This window comes from Centropristis striata, chromosome 12 (genome assembly GCF_030273125.1).
Source record: "Centropristis striata isolate RG_2023a ecotype Rhode Island chromosome 12, C.striata_1.0, whole genome shotgun sequence".
Taxonomy (NCBI): domain Eukaryota; kingdom Metazoa; phylum Chordata; class Actinopteri; order Perciformes; family Serranidae; genus Centropristis; species Centropristis striata.
Window position 1 is genome coordinate 10,364,029 of NC_081528.1, and position 15,083 is coordinate 10,379,111.

The 15,083-nt window shown below is 39.6% G+C and overlaps 1 non-coding gene across 1 annotated transcript; it reads right to left on the bottom strand.

Moving 5' to 3' along the window:
• Positions 1 to 11,207: 11,207 nt before the first annotated feature.
• LOC131982405 (U2 spliceosomal RNA) lies at positions 11,208 to 11,392 on the bottom strand. Its single transcript, XR_009395390.1, has one exon. It is a non-coding gene; the product is annotated as a U2 spliceosomal RNA (small nuclear RNA).
• Between the last annotated feature and the right edge of the window lie 3,691 nt (positions 11,393 to 15,083).

Consider the following 15,083-nt stretch of genomic DNA (forward strand, 5'->3'; position numbering starts at 1 on the left):
GAGGTCCTGAGGGGGGAAAGAGACCCAAACCACAGCTGCAGGGCAACAAGCCATACAAGGGGGTTACTTCCTCGCTCGCATCTACGCCCGTTTCCTGTCTGAGTGAGCATATTATGCAGCTGATAATGACACGTAAAATAATAGCCGCGCAGATGATGAAAACACTTGACCTCCGACCTCGGGGGGATTTACATCCGACCTCAGCAGTGCGGAGAGAGAATCTGCTGCCGAATCAGTGTCTTCCCGTCTTGTTGTGTGGCCTCAGGAAAGCGTGAAAGGAGGCTGATTTCTGCAGCCTTGATTCAGGATGAGAGTGAGGAGCTGTGGTCACAACTCAATCTGTCCCATATGGGGAAGATATGAAGCTGGAGGGATGAGCAGGGTTTGTGTGGGTGTGTCTCCCCAGACAGGGACAGACTGTGGCATCTCAGTCATGCTACAGTGGAAGGGACTGAAGTTTGATCTGGTTTCATTTAACTTAAGAAAAAAAAAAAATTGCATTTAGCTCATTGTCCAAAAACCCCGATGAGAAGGAATCACTGTGGTACATCGACTGCCCTCAGCTTTTGGTCAACAGACGTGAAGAACTGCTCATTATGTTTAAATTAACAGAAAAATGAACATGGTCGTGGTTTATAGGCTGTTTACATAATATAATAATAATAATAACTGTATACCTGGCATTTAGTTGTTATAATACTAGCTTGTTTGGCAACTAACAGTAGAAACAGGTCACCAAATGATAACCAAGCACAACCTTAATTAATTCTGCCAATATTAATGCTTGTTCTCGTAAAGTTCATAGATTTTCCTGTAATATCCCTGATAGAGTTTATTGCGGATAATTCACATTTTAGATGTGAGTACAATAAGTTGCATGGCATGTGTGTATTTACATTCCCATAGACCAGGGGTCGGCAACCTTTACTAACAAAAGAGCCACGAACCTTATTTTGGGCCTTGCAATGGAGATGAAACCTACTAAACCGATGAAGCCTACTAAACCTAAATTAGCCTACAAGCATTACTAATTAGTCATAATGAGCAATTATTAATGTGTTTTTGTCAGAATGCAGTGAAGGCCCAAATGCAAATGTGGAATTCAAAGTTAGCCAAATTATGGAAAACTCAAAACTAGACTTGAAGTTGGAAAATTTAGAGGTTAAGGTGCTGGGCTGTAGACTTTTGTAAGGTATAATACATATTTTAGTTGACTCAAATGTTAAAATGTAAAGAAATTGTCACAGCCACAGGAAGCCACTGCAGATGGCCTGAAGAGCCACATACGGAGCCTTGGGTTGCCTACCCCTGCCATAGACAGACTGTAGTTTCAGAAAAAAGCATTGTTATAATTTTACCGGTTTGCTCACTTATACCACCGCCCTGAGTGCTCCATAATGACTGCTCTCTGTATGAAGGTAAGGCCACTCCATGTGTAGACTACACTGACACTGATATTGTTTTTTTCAGACAGATAATCGGTAGAAAAGTAACTTTTTTGAAACCTTTAATATTCATGATGTGAAATGTTTCTGTCAGCTTTGTAAATTAGTTTATAGTCCGTGTGACAGCCAAGTGGGGTCAAACACACACATTTCTTTGTTGTTGGTTGAGGTTGTGACTTCACCGGTGAAAGTTCACCACAGTTGATTATCCACGTGATGCAAAGACACACATTTACTTTGCAACTAGAAGTGAATGCTGCATTTGTTGAATTGCTATTGTTAATTTTAAGTATGTGACTGCAACTATTTCTTTAACAACACTGATGAAGTTATAAAAAAGGTGGGACCCTGTATAAAATATAAATAAAAACAGAAGTAGTATATTTAGGGGGGGTTCCTAGTCTGAGCATTAGATCTATTTTCTTTGTATTCAGTTGAATATAGGTCACAAAGGAAATGCAATCATTTCATTCTGTTTTTATTACATTTCTCCCAGTGTCCCAACTATTTTGGAATCGGTGTTGTAACAGCCGTTCTTTATTATCAGCTGTCTGGTTGTTTCAGGCTATGATTAGCTGGTGTTGTCTGCATGCTACATGTCCACGTTGGGTCTCAACAGATTCTAACCAGATTTTGTTTCTCCCCCGTGCACACAAATGTTATTGTGGCTGCTGTAGCCAGAGGACAGTGTTCAGCACAGTAAACACAGTCCTTTCTTTCTGACAAGGACAGCTCAAAATATACTTCCACTATCAGAGAGTGAAGAGAGACATGAACGCAGTGAAATTATGTGAAAATAATGAGCTCTAAGATGGAAAGACAGACAGAGAAGTTTATTAATCCTTGTGGGAAATTGGAAAATACCGCTGTGGTACTATTGGCCTCGCCAGTAGCCTGTAGTTTCAATCCTCACAACAGCCAATCCATCAGATGACATGCTGAAGTGCTAGGCTTTTAGTGAGACAATGAGGCCCTCCCTGCTGACGTCTTCACAGGATCATGAGCCAAATGCAAGTTAAAATGCATTTATAAAATGTAAACTAAGAAGGCTGAGAAATGTGCGTACAGTAAACTTTGGAGGATGACGTTTCCTTCTGGAAAGATACAGACTACAGGAAGCCTGCAGGATGTCCTTCTGCCAGTATTACTCCATGATTGAGGCCCTGCTACAAATCCCAGCAGACACCCGTATCATCTAACTCCTGAAATAAAAAGAATAAGGGACTGCTGCAAGGAGAGGGGCTGATAGGTTGCAGCTGGGATTACCCTTCATCGCAAACTATCTATTTCTGTCCTTCGATGGGATGTGTGTTAGATAGGTGTGGGAGGGGTCTCCTCCACCAGCTGAGCTGACTGGAAACGGTTTGTAATGAGAGTGAAATGAGCCGTGCAGCATTATCATTGTGAATAACACTGTGTAATTACCTCATTCACACATGGACACCATAACATTTTGAAAAAGGCCAGTGACTGTCGGTGGATGAGTGTGCGGTTGTGTGCATTCAGTGCAAATATGACTCAGAGCCTTTGAACCCGAACACTCGCTAATGAATACTCAACAATAAGTATGTGTGTGTGTGTGTGTGTCTTCTATATCTGTTCCTATGTTTGCAGCTGTGTTTAAAGCACTCCAGATCTTTCAGTAGAAAAAAAATAAATCTGGCACTCCATCAAGTCAAGTTGGTGGAGAAGATTAATCTGTGCTATATGATCAGCCACCTGGTCCAAGTTCACTTTCCAGGCTCTGAGAATGATGCTCATCAGATTGCTAAACATCTTGGCTGTTGTTAGATGTCTGGATGGACGGCATGTCATGGAAAGTACAACAGCTACTCCAGTTGTGGCACAGTAATATTTAAAGGTCACAGAGGGTTCTAGCTAGCGTTTGTAGCTAGAAAGGAACTGTCTTATGTAAAACTCTTGCATGAGTTAGGTGTGAGGAATGAGAGGGTTAAGGTTGAGAGTATCATGGTAAGCCAATCAGGCAGAGTAGAGCGGGTAATGCCAGAATCACTCCGATTACAATGAGATGTGAGGGAAGCTGTTGGACCACATTCACTGTGACTGCTCACTTTCCCATCAATCCATTATCCTGAACCGGTTATCCAAGCTCAGATCCCAGCTGACATTAGTCGAGAGGCGGGGTACACCCTGGACAGGTCTCCAGACTATCACAGGGCTGACACATAGAGACAGTCATACATGCACACTCTCATTCACTCCTATGGGCAGTTTAGAGTCACCAATTAAACCTAAGCTGCATGTGTTTGGACTGTGGGAGGAAGCTGGAGGACACAGAGAGAACATGCAAACTCCACACAGAAGAGCTGCAACGTGCAAGTGTGCAAAACACTTTAGTCCCAACTGAAATATCTCTAATAACCACTTAACAACCTTAATGACTTTGGTAATCCCCTATGTTTCCTTTAGCGCCACCATGAGGTTCATAATTGTTGAGCAGAGATTGATAGTGACTTGACAGAGAAGATAATTTACTTTAGACTTTAAAGCCTTTGTGCAGGTGCAAAATATAACAATGTTGTTATTATTTTTATGTGATATATTACACTGGCTGACAAATTAGAAGGTAGCTTTAGCTTTAAGGGTACATCCAAACCTCACAGTGGGTTGTTTTATGAATTAAAGACAGAATGTAGTCCACTTGCAAGCTAGTTAGTCCACTTGCAAGCTAGCTAGAAAGTACACTGAAGTACACACCATCATACATAATGAAGGCTACTTGATAAAATGGCATCACAACTGGCCACCCTCTCAGAGCTCAGTGTCCAACACTCTGCTGGTTGATGATGTAAACTCCTGATTTAAAAGTTTAAGTGAATGACACTTAAATTCCATTTCAGCAGTTTTACTTTGTGTCTGTCAGCGATTCCTCTGATTGTAATACATACTGGTGAGATCGGTTTGCTTGGCTTTGAATGGAAAAATAATTTTTTTGGTAAAAGGATCCATCCAGCTCTAAATTTAGGAGAAAACACAAACGCAGTTATCATGAGATATTTCATATTCCCTCAGAACCTCAAATGTCCAATTGTAAAAGAACGGTTCAAGATTGATTTTAGTGATGTCTTGTTTTTGGTGAAAAAGCTAACACCTAGCTGGAGGCAGAAAACCCTTTCCCAGTAATGGCTGGGGAGTCTTTCAGAGAGAAGGTGAAACCCTTTAATTTCCTCAAGACAAACACGCTCCAACTCAACCTGCTTATGCATTCAGTGAATCCCTTTTTAATAGGCAAACCCCAGCATGGGCTAAACATCATTGTGCAATTACACCTAAAAAACAACAAAAAAAACCTTGCACCTATGGAACTAAATGCTAAAAACATGTTCGTAATAATGTCCCCGTGCAGTGATGGATGGCTCACTGAGGTTGGAGCACTGGCAAAGTGTCTGTTTGAGTTGGACAGCTGCTCTAAGCATCTCTCCAGGCTCAGTTTTTCACTCCGTCTGCTCATTTTACCTCTTTGTATGTTAGTTCAGCTCTCGTTCTCTCTCCCTCTCTCTCTGCCTTTGATATTTTAATCCACGGTCACACTCCTATAGCTGGGACAATAAAACCATGTGGGGTTTAAGTGCTAAAAGCTGACAAATAGAGCTGGAAGGAGTGTGATCACAAAGTTAATTTTATGATTTGAAAAGCCATAAAGACAGGAATGCAACTCATGGTTGAAATTCAGAAATCTTATTAGATTTACCTTTTTAATGTTATGGTGGTTTCGATATCAAATCTATGCTATTGATTTTGTGAAAACTGATACGGCGTGGAATGTAAATGTGTCTGCTGAGGAAAACCGCCGCCGCCACGCATCAAAACAATAAAAACAACTAAGCACAGTCTGTTTTCAGTCATCTCCAGGTTAGCTATGGGTGAACCTGAGTTTACAGCCAACATGAACAAACACAAAGAAAACGGATGCTTTATGGTTTCTCCATATAGAGAGACCTTCTGTTAACATAAATAAAAAACTTCTGTGAGGTGACGTATCTCTGAAGCAGACTGAATCCTGCACACTGATTGTTGTAAGCCCTTTGTGGCCGCAATCACAAGGAGCCCCACAGCAAAAACTCCTGCCATCAAATACAACTGCAGAATCCTTGAGATCAGGAACGGAAACATATTTGTTGTCAATAGGCCAGAGACTCTAGTAAATTGCAAAATTGACATTCTGCTGTCAGTTTTTTATTTTAATTTATTTTTATCAGTTTTTAGGCTAGAGCAAATGACAGTGGTTAACCTTTACCTGGAGTACTTCCACAGGAAAATATTTACCAGCATTGGCTTTCTTTAATGTATACATGCTGCATGAAAAAACCTTTATTATATTATTTTATTTTGAATAGCAAAAGGATTCAATCCTCACTAACCTTATAAAAACAACATAGAATAGTGTTTTTCTCAGACTATCCTGGCCAAAAGTACAGACACCAGGTTTTTGTAGTTTGGCTAACTCGTGAATTAAACGTTGAAGCAGCTGATAAAAATCTAAAAAAGCTTCTCTGTGCTGGACCATCGGCCTCTCGTGGGACTTCTGTCTCTCCTGGCTGTTGAGTCCTCATTCCACATGTTGGATCTGGATCTCTGTCCTCCAGGAGATTAAACTCTCCTCTTCTCTCCCTCTCTGTTTGTTTCATTCTCCTATCTGTGTGAATAATGTGCTTCAGGTTTGCTTCTTGTGTGTTTGTGTTGCCTCTTTTCTTTCCAGGTTACATGGTGTCGTTGCACGTGTCGACCCCATCATGAGTGTTCATTTTTAAAATATGACCTTTTAACAAACTAATGGTATTAATCGTTCAAAACTCAGTTGTCGGTAAACAGTTAATTAATATCTCCATGGGCTATTTATGGGCTGTAATAAAACTGACTTGACAAATGTGCAGCAGTGATCCTTCCCTCTATATAGGGCTTATGGCAATGATACTCAATTTATGGCTGCAGTAGGGTGCATAGTAGCCCATCAACCTTTTTCTTTTAATTCTTGGTCAAAATAAGTACATTAAAAATGGGAAAAATGTTTTGTACAACTGTGCTTTGAATGTAAATAAGGTACACTTCAAAGTGGGTGAAGTTTTTCCAGAATGGCCAGACTGTATAGGAAAACTAAATAATAATAATAATAATATTAAAATGTCCCCCCAGACCTCCCCAAATAAGGTCCAGACATTAGAATATCCTTAAATCTTAGAAATGCATGACCTGCATACACCTGACCTGTGTGGGGCAGTTGTGTGTCACATTTCGTCCACTTTGAACTGATCTTTAAACTAAGCTGCATAAGCTCAGTCAGGACAGGAAACAGAAATGATTTATTCGCAACTCAACTAAGTGTCATCAAGTTTGAGTCTCTCGTTTATTTCTAGAGTAGTAGAGTTGTAGAGGCTCAGCTGCAGGTCTGTGGGCTGATCAGCAGAAATGAGTTGACTCGTTCGTGTCTCATAACAGATCGTCAGGTTTGTCTTTTTCGTTCATTTGTCACATTACAGGCAGCTCAGCCACAGGGAAGTGGGCACTGCACTAGTTAAAATGAACAAAATAACTTAAAAAAGATTAGTTCAATTTACTGTCTGTGAGTCAGTGAAAAGAACTTCCCCAACACTAGTATGAGGCTGCTGCAACTGGATTTTGGGCTTTTGAATCTTTATTAATTTTATCAAATAAATATCATATAATGTTTGATTATTAACTAGCACCTGGCCCTCAGTCATTTTGCAAGAATGACCACAGGGCAAAGCAAGTTGTGTTCCCTGGATTGTACAGTAGTGTGTGTGTGTGTGTGTGTGTGTGTGTGTGTGTGTGTGTGTGTGTGTCACATTGGCGCCCTCTCAAACCTAAATCGTCCTGAACGATCCATCATTAGATCAAGAGACAATTCAGGAATTGAAAAACCTACACAGATAAATGCTAAACCGTTAGTGTCCACATATATTTTCATATTGCTGCGCATCAGCAGACTTTTCACCACATGAAGCCCCCTCTGGGTTTTCCTGTTCCTCCGGCACTCGGTTTTCATCTACAAACTCAGAGACAGGAGACAGATCATCACTCATCCAAAACGCTGTGTGCAAAAGAAACAGTAGTACAAATCAGCTCATGAGTATTAGACGTCTCGGATCCACATGTGAGGCATAGGGGGATATGCTGTCCTTGGAAAAAGCAGCTCTCCGGCACTCTTACGAGCCAATATGCTCTTTATTTAGCCGCCAGAGCTAATCACACATTCAGCCAGATTCGGCAGGGTGTGCTCTGGCATTTATTTACAGTCGAGTCCACAGCCAGGACATATCATCCACGATTCAGTAATTCACAGAGTCTGGTCTCCAGTACAGGCTCAGCCCCTCAACTGCCACATTCATCGCTACAATTATCCTCTTACTTGTGACGGAGCTGAAACATGACATCACCTGCAGTATCTTGTGATTGTGTGGACGGGCCACTGTGAAACGACCTTGTAAAAGTCACATGCAGGCGCTAATTTTACTGGCACAGAGGGACATCATTGATGATTTCTCCATCCGATGACCGATTTCAACCTCTTAATTTGATACTTGCAGACATAAAGGAATGCAAAATCAGAAAATCCCCAATCACCAATTTTCACTACATATCAGATCTGGATCAGATTATGCATTTCAAAATAATGTTCTTAACCTTTTTCTAAATTGTATTAAAGCAGCAGATGTGTGAAGATTACTGTAGCGAGATTATTCAAACAGCGCCAGAGAAGATGTCAGTCAAAGAAAAGCTTATTTAATTGGAGTTTGGATGTAAGTAAACTGGAAAAGTAAAGCAACACAAACAGTAGAGGAACATTCCTGAGCGTGCTGAAACCACAACGTCAAAATAAGCTAAAACATATACAGTCTTTATTGGGCTACTACTGTATTATTCACATTTATGTCCTGTGTGCAACTGCTCAGAGAAGTGGAAAAACAAATTGTGAGATTCACATTGACATGAATGCCCAGCTGCAGGTAGAATGGATTCAGCTTTCAGGGGCTAAAAGGCCTCCAAGTACATAAACATAAGACCTGGAGCTTCACCAAACATTACGGCCTCTGAGCTCCATGTTCTGCAGCATTGGCAAGTTTTGATTCCAAAGAGGAAACTTTGCCATTACAAGGCAAGTGGGCAATGAAAATTCAATTAAGGCCCCCACACCTTTGTTGCAGCACAGCGGTGGAGAGAAACAGTCCAGCTCTCCATCAGAGGAACTTCTCTTTCAGAAAACCGACTCTGGTTACCATTTGGATGGAAAGTACGGTATTCCATATCCAATTATCCGAGCACATCAACACATAGCTGAAATTATAGATTTCATCTTGTGGTTCCATGTGGTCTCATTTGAAATATGTCATATATATGGTTTGTTACTGAGAGATGATAATAAATAAACAAAACCACAGTTGGCTTGTCAAATTTGACAAATTCCCTATTGTTGAAGGATGTCTTTTTCTTTTTTTTTAGAAATGACAAATAAGAAACATATTACCTATTTTTTTTGTAATATATCCTTTCATACGCTGAATTGAATAATCACTACCTCTGTCACTGAGCTGTAGCAGACAGTGAAATTCTCTCTTCTGGCAGTATTACAATCCAATTGTTCAATTTTAAGTGTGCCTCTAAATTTTCTTTTCTAGCTGTCCGGAACGGGAACACTTGGTGTTTTTCCTGGACATTTATGCTCCAAGCCAAACATTTCTTTATGGCATTTAGAATGTATTTTCAGCTCTATACCTATAGAGTCTTTAATCCTTTGTTTTCTTTGCACCATATTTGTACCATTGCCCTACAGCAGTGGAAACAGTAATGAAATGTATTTTGGCTCAAGTTACAACAACACTGTTTGAAATCATTTTTATGACATGGACAAATTTTGAGGTAAAATAAAATAAGCTTTCTTTTGGAAACACACCTGTTTTTCTACAGTAATTAAATTTAATTTCATTTGACGCTGCATTGCGTTGACTGAAGCCACAGTTTGCACACACACCACCAACAGGCCATTCATTTATGTACCAGTTTTTTTAATCTGCACCCGTAGATTTCTCCAACATTTGAGCTGTTTTCTCCAATTGCATCAAACTGTTCCATTAGAATTGCATGTGCACAGCCAGACTTGTCTCCCCTAAAAAAACGTCAACATAGGTTGTACAGGCAGCAAAATACAACTCATATTTATGTTTTAGACTGTCGTCCGCTCCATCTTGCTGATGTAGTAGTAATGATTAAAGGTGATGTGCAGTTATGTCAAAGTCGGCGATGAGAGAGGTGAGGTGTATGGGTCGAACCATAGACTGTATAAATAATGGATGCAGTGACCGTGATGTCACCCATTGGTTTGTGGACTGCCTGTTTGAAACCATATTTGGACTGTGGAGGAGCGAGAGGGATCTGACGACACTGACTACACGCCTCTCTACACCAGCAACCTGACGGAGAGGGATGATCATCTTGGCTAGCAAAAAACAAAAACAAATGTACCTCTTACCTAAGAAAAATGAACAGCGACTTCTTGGAGTGTCTGTTTGTCCAACCAAACGCTGAATAAGACTTTTTTACTGAACAAAATGTTCAATTTATGTCCATTAAGTGAAAATACAGTGTGAAAGAGTCAAAGTTAGGAAACCAAACCGGTAAATTTCCTTTTTTTAAATATATATAACTTTACTAACACGTTGCCGTGGATACGTGTTGTTCTGCTTCTCTCCTGATGAGGGCTTGCCTTGTTAGTGACCTGGCAATCAAAGGTAGCCACGCCCCAAATCATACGATTCTTTATATTGGGGCCATTATTTAAACAGTTAACATCAAATTGTCTTGAATTTTTTTTACTAGTGATTGAGACTGTAGTGTTGCCCTAAAAACATTTTGGAGGTAATAAATAAAGTGAAGTTTTCTCATTTTGTATTGAAATGAATGGACACAAATACTTCTGCAGTCTTTGCAGCACCCCCTGCTGGAATTTTCGATACAATGCAGCTTAAGGCACTTCCTGGCTGTGTCCCAAAGTCAAGGAAGGATGCTCAAATGGCTGGATTTGAAGGACACTACGTCATCGACATCCGCCGAAGGACTGTCCCAATGTCGAGGATGCTCCGGAGGACAGAGTCCGTCTTTTGCCCAAATTCCGAGGATGCATGTGTGTATCCTCCGTGCGCTCCGACTACCCATAAAGCATTGCGCACACCGGTCTACCAGGTGATTTAAAAATGGCGAGCGTAGAAACAACGACGCCGGCGGCGCAATATCCATTTAAATATGTAGATATTTTCAGTTTACACTGAATGTTATCATATAACTTACAAAACGTGTGTTCAAAGTCAAGCAAAAACATATGAATAAGCATATGCTAGAATATTAAGCTTAAAGATAATAAACGTCATCTTGATACATTGCCGGTTAAGTTAATTAATGCCGTCTCAGTCGCTAACGTTATTCTTAATTAATTTATATGCGTCAGATGCATAGACTGGTCAGATGATGATGTACTATGTGCAACTATGTCATTCAAAAAGTTATACATTTTTATTGTGTTTACAGAGACTGATAGTGCGCTATTATCCGTTATTTTTATTTATAAATAACTGTTATTGTACTGTACTGTAAAATAAAAAATAAAAAATCACAGAACATATTTGAATTATGCTCCGCTGCTTTTATGAAACTAAGTAGCGGCCAAATTCAGCCAGGATCAGTTAGATATTCAGGTTTAATCCACTTTATGGCTTTTACTTTATAAATCGTGGAGATTCAACCTTAAAGCATCTTCTTCCATTTTTACAAAAATGTGTCAGAGTGCTGATGCCAAAGACACATCATGTTATGAACTGATTTTAAAATTGCGGCGCTAAATTTATTTATTTATTTTTATTAAACTGATAAGAACCGATACTACACTTGATCTTAGCCAAAAGGCCGAGAGCGGCGCTGAATTTAAGCAGGACGTCCAATTACGCAATGACGCACAGCTGCACACTCCGAAAGCTGTCCCATTTGTGCGTTACACCATTGAAAGGAAGGACTCTTGCCTCGCCTCCGGAGGACCCGACTTCGAAGGAAGGATCCTACCAAGGAAGGATCCTTGACATTGGGACACAGCTCCTGGTTTGCCTCACTGCTCAGACCTGGAGGTTGGCTCACGTCACCCCCGTAACTACTTCAGTTCCAGCAATTATGTACATTAATTTACTGTTTAAACTGTCTTTTACAATACATTACAGGGACGTTTTTTTCCCTAAACCTAGGTCAGTGGTTTTTTGTAGCATAAATTCACAGAAACTACAGTCTTTTTTACAACTGCAAACCATTATGTAAATGTGTCTATGTAAAATGACGCGTGTGCTATTTTTTAGATTTCTCTGCTCTGTACTGTGAGCTGCAAAGCGCTCATATGGGTCATTCTGACAAAAGCTCATATGAGTCGTTATGGGTGGTATGAGTATTCAGTTATTTAGCTTAGCGATCTTGAATATAGCCAAGGTGGGAAAATACAAACTCAACTTTCTCAGATATTAATGAAGCCACACAGAGGACATATGCACATTCTGACAATAATTGGTTGTAACTTAGAATTGCACGGTCAACATAAGTGCTGAGAGTGAACCAGAATTGCCGAATTGTGTACTGAAAAACAAAAATAATGAGCTGAAAGATGCTAATATGCTCCAGAAACCTCTATCACATTACATATGGCCATTAAACCTATTTTAATAGTGTTTCTGCATGTTTTAATGTTTAATTTAAGATTGTTAACACCTTTTAAAACCTTGATGATGAATTGAAGACCTTTTTATGCCCATACTGGAAAAAAAGTATAAACCATATGAAGCAGTGGAATATTTGATTTGGGTGGTGGCAGCGGTTGTTTTTTACATGCAATTCTAATGGCTTTATACCAAAAGTTGGTAATTTGAGTATTTTCTCTAAGGTGTACAAGAGGCTTTAAATTCATTATTTTCAACAGGCTTCAACTAAATACTAAATGTGCAGTTCTTCAGAACTCTTTGAACTTGCACATACCCATTTAAGGTGAAAGTAACAAAAATGTAACCTTTTACTTCTAAAATAAACTTTTTTATGAGAGGAGATGCAGCGTTAGCAACACACTAGCTGCGGGTACTCCGATAATTTTTTATTGGGCTGCACAGTTGCTTCAGTGATTATTGGATCCATGTTGGTTAACTTTAAAGTTCTGCCATAATGTAATCAATACAAACTCTTCCCCAAGACACATTAAAAAACAAGACTGAAGTTAATGCAACTTCGTAAAAGAAGCATCGACTTCATAATCCAGTACATTTTCAGGAACTGTGAAAGTCACAATGTATTTTGAGGTCTAAAATTCAGATTATTAGAATTCATTAAACTCTTTATGGACCTGCTAAAACACTTGCTATTTTAGAAATATTATTAGTGCCACTTAAGTTATACTTTCATAAGTTATGAGCTAATAAAATCATCACCAACACTGCTATAATTAAGGGTAACTTAAGTCGAGACATACTAATTTATCACAATTAGAATTTACATATGCATAATAGATAGCCATTATTTTTTGAGAAACATAGACATGTTCCATGCAGCAGATAGTAATTTTAATACTTTTACCTTCCACCTTTACGTAATACATGACCTACTGTAGGTTGTTGGAGTCACCATCAGCTTGCAGCCCCCGCTGACTCCCCACAATGCCCCCCAAGCATAACAGCTCTCTGTAAGCAATTACTATGACTTGATTCAAGCCATATTGATATTTCCTCTGCCTCTCCTCTGGATGAATGCAATGAGGAAAAACATGGGCTTAAAGGTTGTAAACATGAAGAGGATCTGGTTGAGAGATAATTACAGCAATTTCCATGATTCATTCATAGCAAAGCATGCCGATAACGTCCATGAACTCTGCAACATAATGACGACATCGAGGGATGCAAAGGAAACGATGAGGTTTAATGAATCACATGCAGCACAGTCACTACGATGAAGAAGTAAACAAGGGGCAGCAGCAGTCCTGTTCTCCTCTGAAGCAGCAGCCATGACCTCACCGCTTCATCCCCACAGCACTTTGAAGCTCTAATCTCCAGAGTCCCATCCGGTCACAAGCTACTGCTGCAGGTTAGCCGAGCACAAACAGTTTCTGTGATGCTGAAAAACCATTTAATGAAGCCGAGTCTCAGCACACGGGATGATCCAGACGCAGGCCACAGTCTGACTGCAGTTTGAGAACTGGTAATGTGGTCTCCTCCATTCCTCACCTACTACTACAGCCAATTATACTGCTACTATTTCAACATACTTCATCATTGCTACTACTACTTCTACTACTACTACTACTACTACTACTACTACTACTACTACTATTACTACTACAGCCATTGCTACTATTAACCTTTACTCTACAGTCTTTAATGCTTCTACAAAAGCTGCTACGTCTACTTCCTTTGATACTACCACTCCCACTGACAGCCCATACTACTGTTTCTACTTATAGTGCTATGCCAGCTAAAACAGCCCATACTACTACTCCGATCTTTGAACCCCATCAGCTATCAGTCTGACAGCTATGAGTCAGATTTAACCCGTAGGGGAAATGGCAAATATTTCAGGTTTCTAGTGTAGTCAGCGGATATCTGGATATTGGATATTCGGGCAGAGGTTTCCAAAGATTACAGTCAGCTTAGCAGTGTTATTTTTGTAGGTGTTTTAGGTCCAGAATACATTTCAGCTAATCTTAAAAATATCTGCATTTGTATTCACTTTTTTTAAAGCTATAAATAGTCCTCAGATCATAGCTGATCGGTTTCAAGATTGCATTTTGCTCTATGCATTCTACCTCTTTTGCTCTCCCCACGTGCTGTTTACCTGCATTCAACCAAAGTCTGCATAAAAATGATTGGTCAATGCTACTCGGAATACAAATGAAAATCCAGAAAAATCTTTTCCCTTTGCCTACAGATTCTGCACTTCTATACAGATACCTGTTGAAAGAGTTTTCTACTACCCCTACTATTAGTTAAAATTACTACCACAACTACTTCTGCTGCTACCACTACTAGTAAATGGATACCAGCATTACTCATGTTACTCATAAGGAATAATAACCAAATTAAATATATATTAACTATATACATTTAGCTATTACAAAACAACCAAAATAAACAGTGTGTGCATTGTTGCTTTACTATATTTCTTGTTTCATAATAAAAACTCTACTCTTGATCTACTGATATCTAATAGAGCATTTGTTAGTGTTGGAGTTAATGTCCTTGCTTCAGAATGTGTTGATACGAGTAAAGCAGATTTGGGGAGGGCCAATTCTCTGGACCTTTGCAGGGGGCCAGTCAAATCTGTGGGCGGGCCTCACTACTACTACTCTGGATATGAATTCTCCCACTGCAAGTGCAGCACATTGCCATTATTCAGTATTACATCCAGGATTAAATTTTACGATACTCCTGCTGCTGAACCCATTCAAACAGAACAATAAGAAAAAAGTGGTAATAATACTATTTGTGTAACACTGAAAAGGTCAGACTCAGATTTGCAGACAATAAAAGAGAACGACAATAAAATAAAAAAGAAATTAATTAAAAAACGTGGTTAAACAATCAGGCACAGACAACA